The 13,984-nt window shown below is 42.1% G+C and overlaps 1 long non-coding RNA gene across 1 annotated transcript; it reads left to right on the plus strand.

Moving 5' to 3' along the window:
• Positions 1,952-3,609, plus strand: LOC110431842. Its single transcript, XR_002449301.1, has 2 exons — positions 1,952-2,540; positions 2,952-3,609. It is a non-coding gene; the product is annotated as an uncharacterized LOC110431842 (long non-coding RNA).

A 13,984-nucleotide genomic window follows, 5' to 3' on the forward strand; every position in this document is an offset into this window, starting at 1 on the left:
TTTCTGTTGAATCCTAGAAAAATCATAGTAAATAGAAAAAATTATAAAAATAGAAAATTTAGTTTTGTTGAACTCCACATGAGTAGATCTATATAGTGAACATATATTATGGTATGATTTAATATAAACTTTTTGTTGTAGTTTTAGGTCTATGCTTTTTTATAATTAATTTGAAAGGCACCTAAACTTAGTGACATAAGTAAATGTATATCATAAAAAATGCCTTAATGCTAGTCTAATTGTATGTGATGACAATACTCGCCATGTCATAAAGTGTACTTCGTAAGGATCATGTGTCATAAATTTTTTTATTGATTTTGTAATATTGTTGTCCATGGTGGCATGTGGGTCTAACCATCAAGACGGGTCCAGTAACACTGTAGGTGTCGATCAATTAATCTTGTCCATAATCCTATTTCATTCTACTAATTGATAAGACAAATAAATCAAGATACATATAAAATATGTAAATAATATTTATTTTTAATTATTTCAAATATTAAATAATTGTACACCTATACGATATGAAGAACAATAAATAAATATTATCATAATATATGTGTGTGGTTGAGTTAAGTATTAAAATGATAATTAGATATTAATATATTTATATGTACACATATTATATATATATATAATAATATAATTAAATATGAATATATTTATATATACAAAATTTAAGTTTGAGTAAGTGGTCTCTTTATTTTTTTATATATACTCAGTGATGCATGTAAAGCATACACGTCATGATTCCTTTATTTTGGATCTAAAAAAATTATGAAGTCCCATTAACTACGAGTTCGCATCCGTTTTTCCCTCACCACCTCCCGTACGTCTCCCTGAGTCCCTTCCTCTTCTCTTCTCTCCAATCCTCTTCTCTCTGCTAGGGTTAGCCGCTGCCGCCGCCGCCGCCGTCCGTCATCAACTCGCAACTACCGCCCCAGGTCGTATGCTGTCGCCCATAGCACGAATCCTCGAAGGGGGCACCAGCTCCGACGGCAGCGAGTCCCCTGCGCCGAGGGCGGCGACACAGCAGCAACGCGCCGCGCCTCCCCTCCTCGACCCCTAGGCGCTCTCCTCCACCAACTCAGAGGTGCCTCATGTCATTTCCTCTTTTTCTCTCCCTCTCTCTCTCTCCTCTCTCTCATCTCCCCAAATCAGAGGGTAGCGGCGGTGGCTCCCCTGACCACGGCGTGGATCTGCATCAGGCGGCCATGCAAGCGCCTCCTCACCGACCGGCGGCAGCGCAGGCGCACCCTCTCCGACGCACTGAAATTCGCTGGCGAGTACGAGCCATTCACCCTTACGTACAGAGATGAGTTTCTTCTTCTCCTTTCGATCCACTTTTATTCAGCCCCTTCCCTCTCCGAAGTCCCCTCTTTTATTTTTTTCCTTGTTTGTCTTGATTTCTCCCTGCCGTAAGTAGATGTAGACATGCAGCATCCAACAGTTCTAGTGCTAGTCCTGCTCTTTCATGGCCGCCTGATTACTGTAGTCCCCATCCATGGCCGCCTGGTTATGCAGTTCACTGCTATTCTTGGCGGATGGTGTGAATGGACATGCAGCCTCTCCACTCAATCTTTAGCCGATGGCCCTTTGGATTAGGATTCTTTGTATCATAAATATGTTTGGATTTAGTTACTAGTACTTCCCTAGTTTTGTATCACGTTTTCTGAAAATCATCCTTACCAGATTCTAAAAGCTAGTTCTATCAGTGTGCATGGTTTTAGCAATTTTGTTAATAGTGCCAGAACCAATATTCTAAATGATACCGTATTTTAGATCCAGCACAATACATGCTCCTGTGCATGCTACTTAATTATTATAACTTTGTTTGTCGTAAATCAGAGAGGAGTTTATGATATTTTTTTGCCTGAATCAGACTCACAAGTTTAGGAAGACCATGGATTTTTTATGGTAATTTTACCAGATAAGTTAGTTAATAGGTTACCTGAATCAGTATGTTCTATTTTGCCGGTACAGGAACTCTTATAGTGTTTGGCACACTTTTTTCACTTAATCCAGCCCCACGTTGACAACGTCACACCCCGGATGCTACAAATGACCTGACAGAGGGCATACTCTCCTAGAGTTTTGCTCTAACTCATGATGCCAAAAATCAGTTAAATATGCCCTCTGTGCCGGATTGTTATTTGGAATACTGGGTGTGACATTGTCGTGATGAAGCTATCAGAGATGTACTTTTCTGCAGAATGATTTCTTGTTTCGATGACTTTATCATGTAAATGTAAATATGTCAGATATCAGCTTACTGATTCCACCTTTCTACTCACCATTTCTTTGGCATTGGAATCAGGCAGCAAGAGATTTCAGCTTATTGATTTGGCAGTATAATTTATTTCTTGCATAGTGCAGATTAAAACCAGTATAATTTATTCTCTTGGTGTGCTCTCACTTACTCATAGTCGCATTTTCAGTTCATTAGAGCAGCCCCTCTAGGCACGGGCGATATGGTTACCACGTCAATCTCAGCAGCAAAATGGTGAGCAAAGGGCTTCCGGCTAGTGACACAACAATAGGTCACTATCTCTCGAGTTTACCGATTTTGGACAGAAAAGCTATGCTAAATTCCATTGTGGTAACTTGAGGATGTCATTGTCGTAAATTAGATATGCCACTGTGGTACCTCGTGTTGTGGTAAATGTCAGTGGGGGTATTTCTTCATAAATTGTAGTATGTCATTTGTGGTACCTCGCTTTTATAAATGTTAAATGATATATTGTGGTATTCCTTCAGAGGTAGTATTTTAATAAAATTAATACACCATTACAGTAACTCTTTTATTTGGAGTTACTATATTTTGAATGCAAACTCTTGCTCGGAACTGTCTGTGTGACTGACCTTTAGTCATCTGCACTCCTGATGTATTATGTTGCTTGTTGATTTTCTATGATTCCTTGCTGACTGAAATTTGTTAATTTTTTATGCAGGATACAGCCATGGATATCACTCAGGTTCTGCTAGATGCTCAATCTCCAGATGCTAACCTTCGAACAGTAGGAGAAAGCAACCTCACACAGTTCCAGGAGCAGAAGCTTTAAGCTACGCTCAACTGTCTGTGTGACTCAGATTTGATGCAAACCGTGTTATAAAAAAAGACATGTTGTAATTTGTTCATTTCAAATCAATGTCTGTTCCAATCTATGTGTCCTATCACTATTGATTATACTTCTATTCTGTACAGGTACTACTTTCTCAACTTGGGTAGCAGCAACAATAAGATCTGAAGCTTTCTATACAAGTACCTGCAGATGGTTTTGCTGTGATCTTAGTGGCAAATTGTTGTGATATTCACTGAACAGAAATGGCAGTGCTGTTGCTGGTGGTTGCCTGTGGCCCTAGTTTAGTAGTGTTACTGTTGCTAGTGGTTGCCTATGGCCCTAGTTTAGTAGTGTTACTGTGAATTTGGTTGAGTTGTGAGTCAAGTACTGATGTTAAGTACTGATGTCCCTAGTTATCTTGCTACTGATGTCAAGTTAGTTGTGAGTCAAGTAATGATGTTAAGTGAGTTATGCAATAACTTATGTTGCCACTTTGTGGAATCTTTTAGTCATTTCAATGTTATTAAAAAAATGCATTTTTCATTCCTGTGATAAAAAGTTCACTTCTGTGATGATTTTATTTTATGTTCTGTGACGATCGCATAATATGATCTGTGACGAAAATGAGAACAAATCACAGGATGCCACGTGGCAGCCAACAAAGCCGACACGTGTCACACGCCACATCAGCAAGTAGCCATATCAGCACGACACGTGTCGTTTGCCACGTCAGCATGACTCGTGTCAGGTGCCACGTCAGCGTGACACCTGTTGGGCTCCACGTCAGCACGACACGTGTCATGCCACGTGGCCTGCCACGTTAGCAGACATGTCAGCTGCCAGCGTGGCAAATGTCGTCTGTTAGGCTAACGAGACAACATGTTATGACGAAAGCAACGTACACCCATGACGAAAATATTTTGTCATAGAATGGATTCACTTCTATGATGGTACGTCTTTCGTCATAGATTGAATGCACATCTATGACGAAATTATGCATTTTGTCGTGGTAGTCAATCTATGACGCTCATTCCATGACAAACGACTTTTCGTCACAAATTCGTCACAGATGAAGTTTAGTGACGATGTTGGGGTTTTCTGTGATGAAAGTGGAACATCATTGATGAGCAGATGTCTAGTAGTGAAACACTTGGTGAGGCTCGAAACAATCTTCAATCACGAGCTCAACACCACCGCTGCTCCAAGCCGTCTAGGGCGTCGAGAAACACCCGAGAGTAACAAGAAATCTACAGCAAACTCAAGAATCAAGTGCCACTAAATGCAACTCTCAAAGCAATGCACTTGAATCTCACTCAATCTCACTAGGATGAGCAAACAAGCAAGGAGATGAGTGGAGGGAGTGTTCTCTAGCTCAATGTATGCCTCAAGTAATCAAATGTGCAAGAGAGTGCCTCCCAAAGCCGGCCACCTTCTATTTATAAGCCCCTCAAAGAAACTAGCCGTTGGCCACTTTCACTGGGCTGAAAACGGGGGCACCGGACGCTACCAAGTGAGCACCGGACGCTCGACCCCTGCGTCCGGTGCACTGGAGTTGGCCACGTGTCCTTCTTGAATCCCGCGTGTCAGTTTCTAACGGCTACCTGCAACACACCGGACGCTCTGCAGGTCCACACCGGACGCGTCCGGTGCACACCGGACTCGTGCGCAGAGAGTTCCGCAAACCTGCAGGGTCACTGGACGTGAGACACCGGACGCACCCTTGAAAGGTCCAAATGGCTAGAGGGGGGGTGAATAGCCTATTGAAAATTTCTACAAACTTCACTAAGCAAGTGAGTTAGTAAAACAAATGGCGAAGCAATTCTAGCACTAGCTCAACTAAGCTATGCAAGCCACCTATACAAACTAGTACAAGGCTAAACACTAAAGCACAACAACAAGAGAACTAAGCTAAACAAGCTACACAACTAGCAAGGTAAGCAAGTATGTAAAGAGAGGAGAGTGATTGTTATACCGATGTTGTAGAGATGAGATATATCCAATCCATCACGTACACAATCACAAGAGAGACCTCGGCAAGAGATGACACAAGATTTTTTACCGAGGTTCACTTGCTTCCCGGCAAGCTACTCCTCGTTGTGGCGATACACCCACTTGATGGATCACGAGCTAATTGGCAATCCAAAGCCAAACCCTCAGCGGGTGCCGCACATCCACTCACAAGATGGGGATCCTCCGAGCCACGAGCAATCCACTAGAGTAGCCAATTGCGATCTCCCGCGGGGAAGGCTCAAGAACCCCTCACAAATCACTTGGTGAGGCTCGAAACAATCTCCAATCACGAGCTCAACACCACCGCTGCTCCAAGCCGTCTAGGGCGTCGGGAAACGCCCAAGAGTAACAAGAAATCCGCAGCAAACTCAAGAAACAAGTGCCACTAAATGCAACTCTCAAAGCAATGCACTTGAATCTCACTCAATCTCACTAGGATTAGCAATCAAGCAAGGAGATGAGTGGAGGGAGTGTTCTCTAGCTCAAAGTAATGTGCAAGAGTGAACCTCCCAAAGCCGGCCCACCTTCTATTTATAAGCCCCTCACAAAAACTAGCCGTTGGCTGTTTTCACTGGGCTGAAAACGGGGGCACCGGACGCTACTAAGTGATCACCGGACGCTCGACCCCTAGCGTCCGGTGCTTAGGGGTACGCCACGTGTTCGTCCTGAAATTCGCGTGTCAGATCCTAACGGTCACCTGCGGATCACCGTACGCTCTGCAGGTCCACACCGGACGCGTCCGGTGCACACCGGACTCATGCGCAGAGAGTTTGTCAAACTCGCGACCTCACCGGACGCTGGGCACCGGACGCTAACCACCGGACGCTCTCAGAGTGCGTCCGGTGCTCAACCCTAGCAGGGTCAAGCGCACCGGACTCTGAGGCCAGCATCCGGTGCCGCCGCACTCAGCGTCCGGTGAGTGTTTCTCAGTGAGAAAACACTCCCGTGACTTCTCCAAATTTCCCACCGGCGCAATAGAAAATATACACTTAATTTTCTCAAAAGCGCAGAATCCCGCCGAGCAAGCTCGGCGGGAGGGAGAGAGGAACCCACACCCCTCTCTACCCTAGGAACTCCACCTCCTTTGTAAAAGTGCTAACACCAACGAGTGTCTACCACCAAAGTGCAAGTGTGTTAGCTTTTCACAAATATTTTCACCAAAGGAGTTAAGTTAGCACTTTACTAGATCCTAATGCATATGCTCAAGATATGGACCTAGTAGCACTTGATTCAAGAGATGACCGTGATTTCCCCTCTTGATAGTCGACTATCTATCCTAAACCCGATCAATCACTTCTCTACTCATCTTAGACCGGCAAAAGTAAAACCCTATGTTTATACCTTTGCCTTGATAACTTTGCTCCTCGTCTATCATCATGATCTCCACATCATGCTTCATCTCTTTGTAATCATGTGGCCATCTTTCCATGCCACCATGCACCTTCATCACATGTGTTGCTATGCCTAACTCAAATCACTTAAACACAAGGCATTAGCAACTTGGTGTCATTAATTACCAAAACCAAACTTGGGCTTTCAATCTCCCCCTTTTTGGTAATTGATGACAACCATTACAAAGATATGAAATGAAATCATAATAAACTTGAATTGCTTGTCCAAAGTATTTTTATCATGAGACAAGGTTGGACAAACATTTCAATTTCGGTTTTGGTAGTACTAGCTCCCCCTACATATGTGCTTCCATGAGTTTGGTTCAAGTTTGCACATATGCATGAATTGGAATTTTGGGAGAATTATTACTACCAAAAGGATGCTAAGGTATATAGAATGGACCTTTGAAGCGTGATACCAATCGGAGTTGCCAATATACCATCCTTAGCACCAATGTAGCTAGACATACATCAAAAACTCAAGATACCTCGTGAGATCACATTATATGTCTAGATACCACATGAAAATAAAACTCTATGCTAGAATTCAAAACATCATTCAAGTTCTATTTCTAGCAAGCACCAATCAAACAATAGTTATGAATTTAAACTTGCAATGCAACACCTCATTATGATAATGCACATTCAAATGCAATCAAAAGGTTATGAGCTTGCTCCCCCTATTTGTGTGCTCAAGTTTTAATTTAATTTTCCAAAAGTTATCTCTCCCCCTTAATCACTTTTCTCCCCCTTTATGACTTTATCTTTGTTTCTCTCCCCCTTTGTCATCAATGACCACAAAGGTTCAAATTTTAGTGAGAATTAAGTCAATCAATGTGAGGGTCAAATTATGGTTCAATCTAGATCACTTGCCTAAAACATGTAATTCGGTTTGATCCAAGGACAAGCTTTTTCACACCTCATAAAGTATAAGGGTTATCTTGACCATGTTGAATTACACATCATAAGCTCATATTCTAGATTCAACACTAGGCTTGCAAGCTCACCAACATGTCATATGCTACCACTAGATCAATCAATCATAGAAACAATAGTGGTACCATACATACATCAAATTCTTTTGATTTTCATGAATGAGCCTATTGTCATGCAAATATGTCTAAATGTTCTAATCATGTCCTTAGCAAAGTATGAATGCTATGTCAACCAACTTTACCTTGCTTTGTTGGAGGAGAGGCATGTCATATATAAATGTGGGGGTGCACTCATCTCAAGTTGGAGAAGTCAAGTATATTCAATTCATTTCTCAACTTGCAAAATCTTTTCTCATCAAGCGGCTTTGTGAAGATGTCGGCTAGTTGATCTTCGGTGCCAATGCTTTCAATGCTAATATCACCCTTTTGTTGATGGTCTCTTATAAAATGGTGCCTTATGTCAATGTGCTTGGTTCTTGAATGTTGAACCAGATTTTGTGTCATCTTGATTGCACTCTCATTGTCACATAGCAACGACATATTCTTGAATTTGAATCCAAAGTCATTCAAGGTAGCTTTCATCCAAAGCAATTGTGCACAACAACTACCGGCACTAATGTATTTGGCCTCGGCGGTTGATAGTGCAACACTATTTTGTTTCTTTGGTGACCATGAAACTAGAGACCTTCCTAGCAATTGACAAGTGCCACTTGTACTCATTCTATCAATCTTGCATCCACCATAGTCGGAGTCCGAATATCCAATCAACTCAAAGTTAGACCCCTTGGGATACCATAATCCAACATCATGAGTGCCCTTGAGATACCTCAATATTCTTTTGGTTGCCTTCAAGTGACTTTCCCTAGGTGAAGCTTGGTATCTAGCACACTTGCACACACTAAACATCACATCCGGCCTTGATGCGGTGACATAGAGCAAACTTCCAATCATGGACCGATATAGCTTTTGATCTACCATGTTTCCACTTGCATCACTACCTAATTGATCATTTGTGCCCATAGGTGTGCTCATTGGTTTGGCTTCTTGCAACCCAAACTTCTTGATCATGTCCTTGATGTACTTGCCTTGACTTATAAAAGTGCCATCCTTCATTTGCTTGATTTGAAGACCAAGGAAGTAACTAAGCTCTCCAATCATGGACATCTCAAACTCATTTGCCATCATTCTTCCAAACTCTTCACAAAAGTCTTGATTGGTTGATCCAAAGATGATATCATCAACATAGATTTGCAACACAAACAATTCATTGCCTAGCTTCTTGGTGAAGAGGGCAGTGTCAACCTTTCCCATCTTGAACCCTTTAGAGAGAAGGAAATCTCTCAATCTCTCATACCATGCTCTAGGTGCTTGCTTCAAACCATACAATGCCTTCTTGACCTTGTACACATGGTTGGGTTTCTTGTCATCTTCAAAACCGGGAGGTTGTTCAACATAAACCAACTCATTGATGTATCCGTTGAGAAATGCACTCTTCACATCCATTTGATAGAGCTTGATGTTGTGGGCACAAGCATAGGCTAATAATATTCTAATTGCCTCCAATCTTGCAACCGGTGCATATGTTTCTCCAAAGTCAAGACCTTCAACTTGAGTGTAGCCTTGTGCTACTAGTCTTGCTTTATTTCTCACAACTACACCATCTTGATCTTGCTTGTTTCTAAAGACCCACTTGGTACCAATCACATTGTAGTTCTTTGGCCTCTCAACAAGCTCCCACACTTGATTTCTTGTGAAGTTATTCAATTCTTCATGCATGGCATTTACCCAATCGGAATCCTTCAATGCATCTTCTATCTTCTTTGGTTCCTCAAATGAGACAAATGAATAGTGCTCACAAAAGGATGCTAGCCTTGATCTTGTTTGTACACCACTTTGAATACCACCAATGACTTGATCCAATGGATGATCTCTTGTTATGCTTGTAGGTTGGAGTATTGGGAGTTGATTGCTTCCACTAGCTTGATTTTGATCTTGATCATCATCATGAGAGCCACTAGTACTTGCTTGATTTGCATCAATTTGCACCTCTTGATTGATCATGTGAATGTCACCATCATCATCAACTTGCCTTGGCCTTATGTCACCAACATCCATGTTCTTCATTGCATTTGCCAATTGATCTCCTCTCACATCATCAAGATTTTGAGCTTCACTTTGAGATCCCTCGGTTTCATCAAACTCAACATCATGGACTTCTTCCAATGTGCCACTTGCCAAGTTCCAAACTCTATATGCCTTGCTTGTGGTGGAATAACCAAGTAAGAACCCTTCATCACATTTCTTCTCAAACTTGCTCAATCTAGTGCCTTTCTTGAGAATGTAGCATTTGCAACCAAACACTCTAAAGTATGCAATGTTGGGCTTTCTTCCATTTAATAGCTCATATGGTGTCTTCCCAAGCTTCCCATGGCAATAGAGACAGTTGCTACAATAGCAAGCCGTGTTGATAGCTTCACTCCAAAATGAATGACTAACATTGTATTCACTAAGCATTGATCTAGCCATGTCAATCAAGGTTCTATTCTTCCTTTCAACTACCCCATTGGATTGAGGAGTGTATGTTGGAGAGAATTGATGTCCAATGCCAAGATCATCACACAATTACTCAATTCTTGTGTTCTTGAATTCACTACCATTGTCACTTCTAATCTTCTTGATAGTGGTTTCAAACTCATTTTGCACCCTCTTGACAAAAGACTTGAATAGATCACAAATATCACTCTTGTCATAGAGGAAGAACACCCAAGTGTATCTAGTGTAGTCATCTACTATCACAAATCCATACTTGTTGCCCCCAATGCTAGTATATGCTGTTGGCCCAAATAAATCCATGTGCAATAGCTCAAATGCCTTTGATGTGCTCATTTCACTTTTCTTAGGATGTGCATTTCCAACTTGCTTTCCGGCTTGACAAGCACTACATGGTTTATCCTTCTCAAAGGTGACATCCTTCAAGCCTCTAACTAAGTCATGCCTCAGTAGTTTGTTCAATTGTTTCATTCCAACATGACCAAGCCTTCTATGCCACAACCAACCCAAACTTGATTTGCTAATTAGGCATGATGTCAATTGAGTGTCACTATCATTGAAATCAACCAAGTATAAGCTACCATGCCTAAATCCTTTGAATATCAAGTTTGATCCATCAACACTAACAACCTCAACATCATCACTTCCAAAGATGCACTTGAAACCAAGGTCACAAAGTTGTGCAATTGACAAGAGATTGAAATCAAGGCTTTCAACTAGCAACACATTTGATATGCTCATGTCATTTGAGATAGCAATTTTACCAAGCCCTTTGACCTTGCCTTTCTTGTTGTTGCCGAAAGTGATAGAATCAAAGCCACCATTTTGACTAGTATCAATTGATTTGAACATACAAGACTCCCCGGTCATATGTTGAGTGCACCCACTATCAAGCACCCAATGCCTTCCTCCGGCTTTGTAATTGACCTACAAGAAAAGATCAATTCTTTTTAGGTACCCAAACTTGATTGGGTCCTTCAAGGTTAGCAACTAAGCTCTTTGGTACCCAAATGGCTTTCTTCTTTGAGCCCATCCATGGTGCACCAATGAACTTAGCATGAACACCTTTTGTATCCTTGGTAAGCACATAGAAAGAATTAAGCTTAATTGAGGATACATTAGCTTTGGGTTTCTTGTTCATGCATTGTTGCTCTAGGTGACCAACTTGCTTGCAAGCTTTGCAATACCGGCCATTGTTCTTCACAAAACTAGTCTTGTGAGGAGCAAAGGCGGCCTTGCCTTTCTTGGGGTTATAGCCCAATCCCTCTTTGTAGAGAGAAGCTCTTTGGCTACCCAAGCACATAAGCAAGCGGTCCTCACCACCATAAGCCTTGGCTAAGGTGTGATTGAGCTCTTTCACCTCCTTCTTGAGAATTTCATTCTCAACTTTTAGTGTGGTGTCACAAGTGAAACCATCACTACTAGATGAGGATGATGTAGATGTGCTACATGAAGGGTTAGTAGAAGCAGCAACAATAGGCTTACTTAAAATATCACATGTTAGGCCTATGTTGTAAGTTTTAGCTTTCTCCATTTTAGTTGGCTCATTTTCACACTTGTTAACTAGAGAGGAATGAGCTTCTTCAAGCTTAGTGTGAGCCTTTTGAAGCTTCTTATGGTCTTCCTTTAGACTCTCATAAGATGCTCTAAGCCCATCAAGTTCTTGCTCAAGGGTTTTCTTATCCTTAAGCAAGGCCTTGCACTCCTTTCTAGTTTCTTTATAGTGACGAGTGCAATCTTCTAGCATAGTGATTAGTTCACCTTTAGTTGGTTCATCATCATCACTATCACTATCACTATCACTAGCATGGTCACTCTCATCATCGGATGATACCTTAGTGGCCTTAGCCATGAAGCATGATGGAGTGTCGAAGATGGAGCTCTTTTCTTGAATTGCAATACTAGCATGTGCCTTCTTCTTGGTGCTCTCATCATCACTTGAGGAATCATCACTATCCCAAGTTGCAACATGGGCATCACCCTTCTTCTTGTTTGAGCCTTCCTTCTTTTCTTGCTTCTTCTTTTGCTTCTTTCTTTCCTTCTTGATAGCATCTTCATCATCACCATCATAAGGACATTTGGCAATGAGATGATCCTTGCTATGGCATCTAAAGCACCTCATGGAGTGGTCATTCTTCTTGGAGGATCTCTTCTTCCTTCTTGCCCGATAGCCCTTCTTCTTCATAAACTTGCCAAATCTCTTGACAAGAAGAGCCATCTTCTCATCTTCATCACTATCACAAGAGCTTGCTTCTTCTTCACTTAATGATTCTTGCTTGGCTTTGCCCTTGGATGTGGAGGCCTTGAATGCCACACTTTTCTTCTTCTCATCATCTTTCTTCTCACCATCCTTCTTTTTCTTCTTGATCAACTCATCCTTCTCATCATCTTCTCTATAAGCATCATCGGTCATCACTTCTTGGAAGACTTGTTGGGGAGTTGATTCACTAAGTGTTGTCTTGACTAGCACGGTGATCAATGTGTCAAATCTCTTGGGCAAGCTTCTCAAGAACTTCATAGAGAATTGACTATCCTTCACTTCTTCCCCAAGTGCCTTGAGCTCATTCACAATAACTTGCAACCGGTGAAACATCTCCGGCACACTTTCATCTTCTTGCATCTTGAAGCTTGAGAACTTCTCTTGGAGGATGTAAGCTTTTGCGGTCTTAGTACCTTTGGTACCTTCAAATGTTTCTTCTAATTTTGCCCATGCATCATGAGCAACCTCAATGTTCTTGATTTGCTCAAAGGTCTTGTCATCAAGAGCTTCATGAAGAGCACTAATTGCAATGTCATTGCATTGAAGCTTCTTTTCTTCAACCGGTGTAGGAGCATTTTCATTTGCAACCTCAAACTTTGTTTCGGTCACCTTCCAAACTTCTCTATTGATTGACTTGAGATGGGCGGTCATCTTGACCTTCCAATAAGCATAATTGGTGCCATCAAAGTAAGGTGCTTTCTTGGTGTTGTTGATATGCAAACTAAGAGCCATTTCTTCACCGTAGGTTGTTAAGCCTCAAATAAACGGTGCCTCGGCTCTGATACCACTTGAAAGGTCCAAATGGCTAGAGGGGGGGTGAATAGCCTATTGAAAATTTCTACAAACTTCACTAAGCAAGTGAGTTAGTAAAACAAATGGCGAAGCAATTCTAGCACTAGCTCAACTAAGCTATGCAAGCCACCTATACAAACTAGTACAAGGCTAAACACTAAAGCACAACAACAAGAGAACTAAGCTAAACAAGCTACACAACTAGCAAGGTAAGCAAGTATGTAAAGAGAGGAGAGTGATTGTTATACCGATGTTGTAGAGATGAGATATATCCAATCAATCACGTACACAATCACAAGAGAGACCTCGGCAAGAGATGACACAAGATTTTTTACCGAGGTTCACTTGCTTCCCGGCAAGCTACTCCTCGTTGTGGCGATACACCCACTTGATGGATCACGAGCTAATTGGCAATCCAAAGCCAAACCCTCAGCGGGTGCCGCACATCCACTCACAAGATGGGGATCCTCCGAGCCACGAGCAATCCACTAGAGTAGCCAATTGCGATCTCCCGCGGGGAAGGCTCAAGAACCCCTCACAAATCACTTGGTGAGGCTCGAAACAATCTCCAATCACGAGCTCAACACCACCGCTGCTCCAAGCCGTCTAGGGCGTCGGGAAACGCCCAAGAGTAACAAGAAATCCGCAGCAAACTCAAGAAACAAGTGCCACTAAATGCAACTCTCAAAGCAATGCACTTGAATCTCACTCAATCTCACTAGGATTAGCAATCAAGCAAGGAGATGAGTGGAGGGAGTGTTCTCTAGCTCAAAGTAATGTGCAAGAGTGAACCTCCCAAAGCCGGCCCACCTTCTATTTATAAGCCCCTCACAAAAACTAGCCGTTGGCTGTTTTCACTGGGCTGAAAACGGGGGCACCGGACGCTACTAAGTGATCACCGGACGCTCGACCCCTAGCGTCCGGTGCTTAGGGGTACGCCACGTGTTCGTCCTGAAATTCGCGTGTCAGATCCTAACGGTCACC

Source organism: Sorghum bicolor, chromosome 1 (genome assembly GCF_000003195.3).
Source record: "Sorghum bicolor cultivar BTx623 chromosome 1, Sorghum_bicolor_NCBIv3, whole genome shotgun sequence".
Classification (NCBI taxonomy): domain Eukaryota; kingdom Viridiplantae; phylum Streptophyta; class Magnoliopsida; order Poales; family Poaceae; genus Sorghum; species Sorghum bicolor.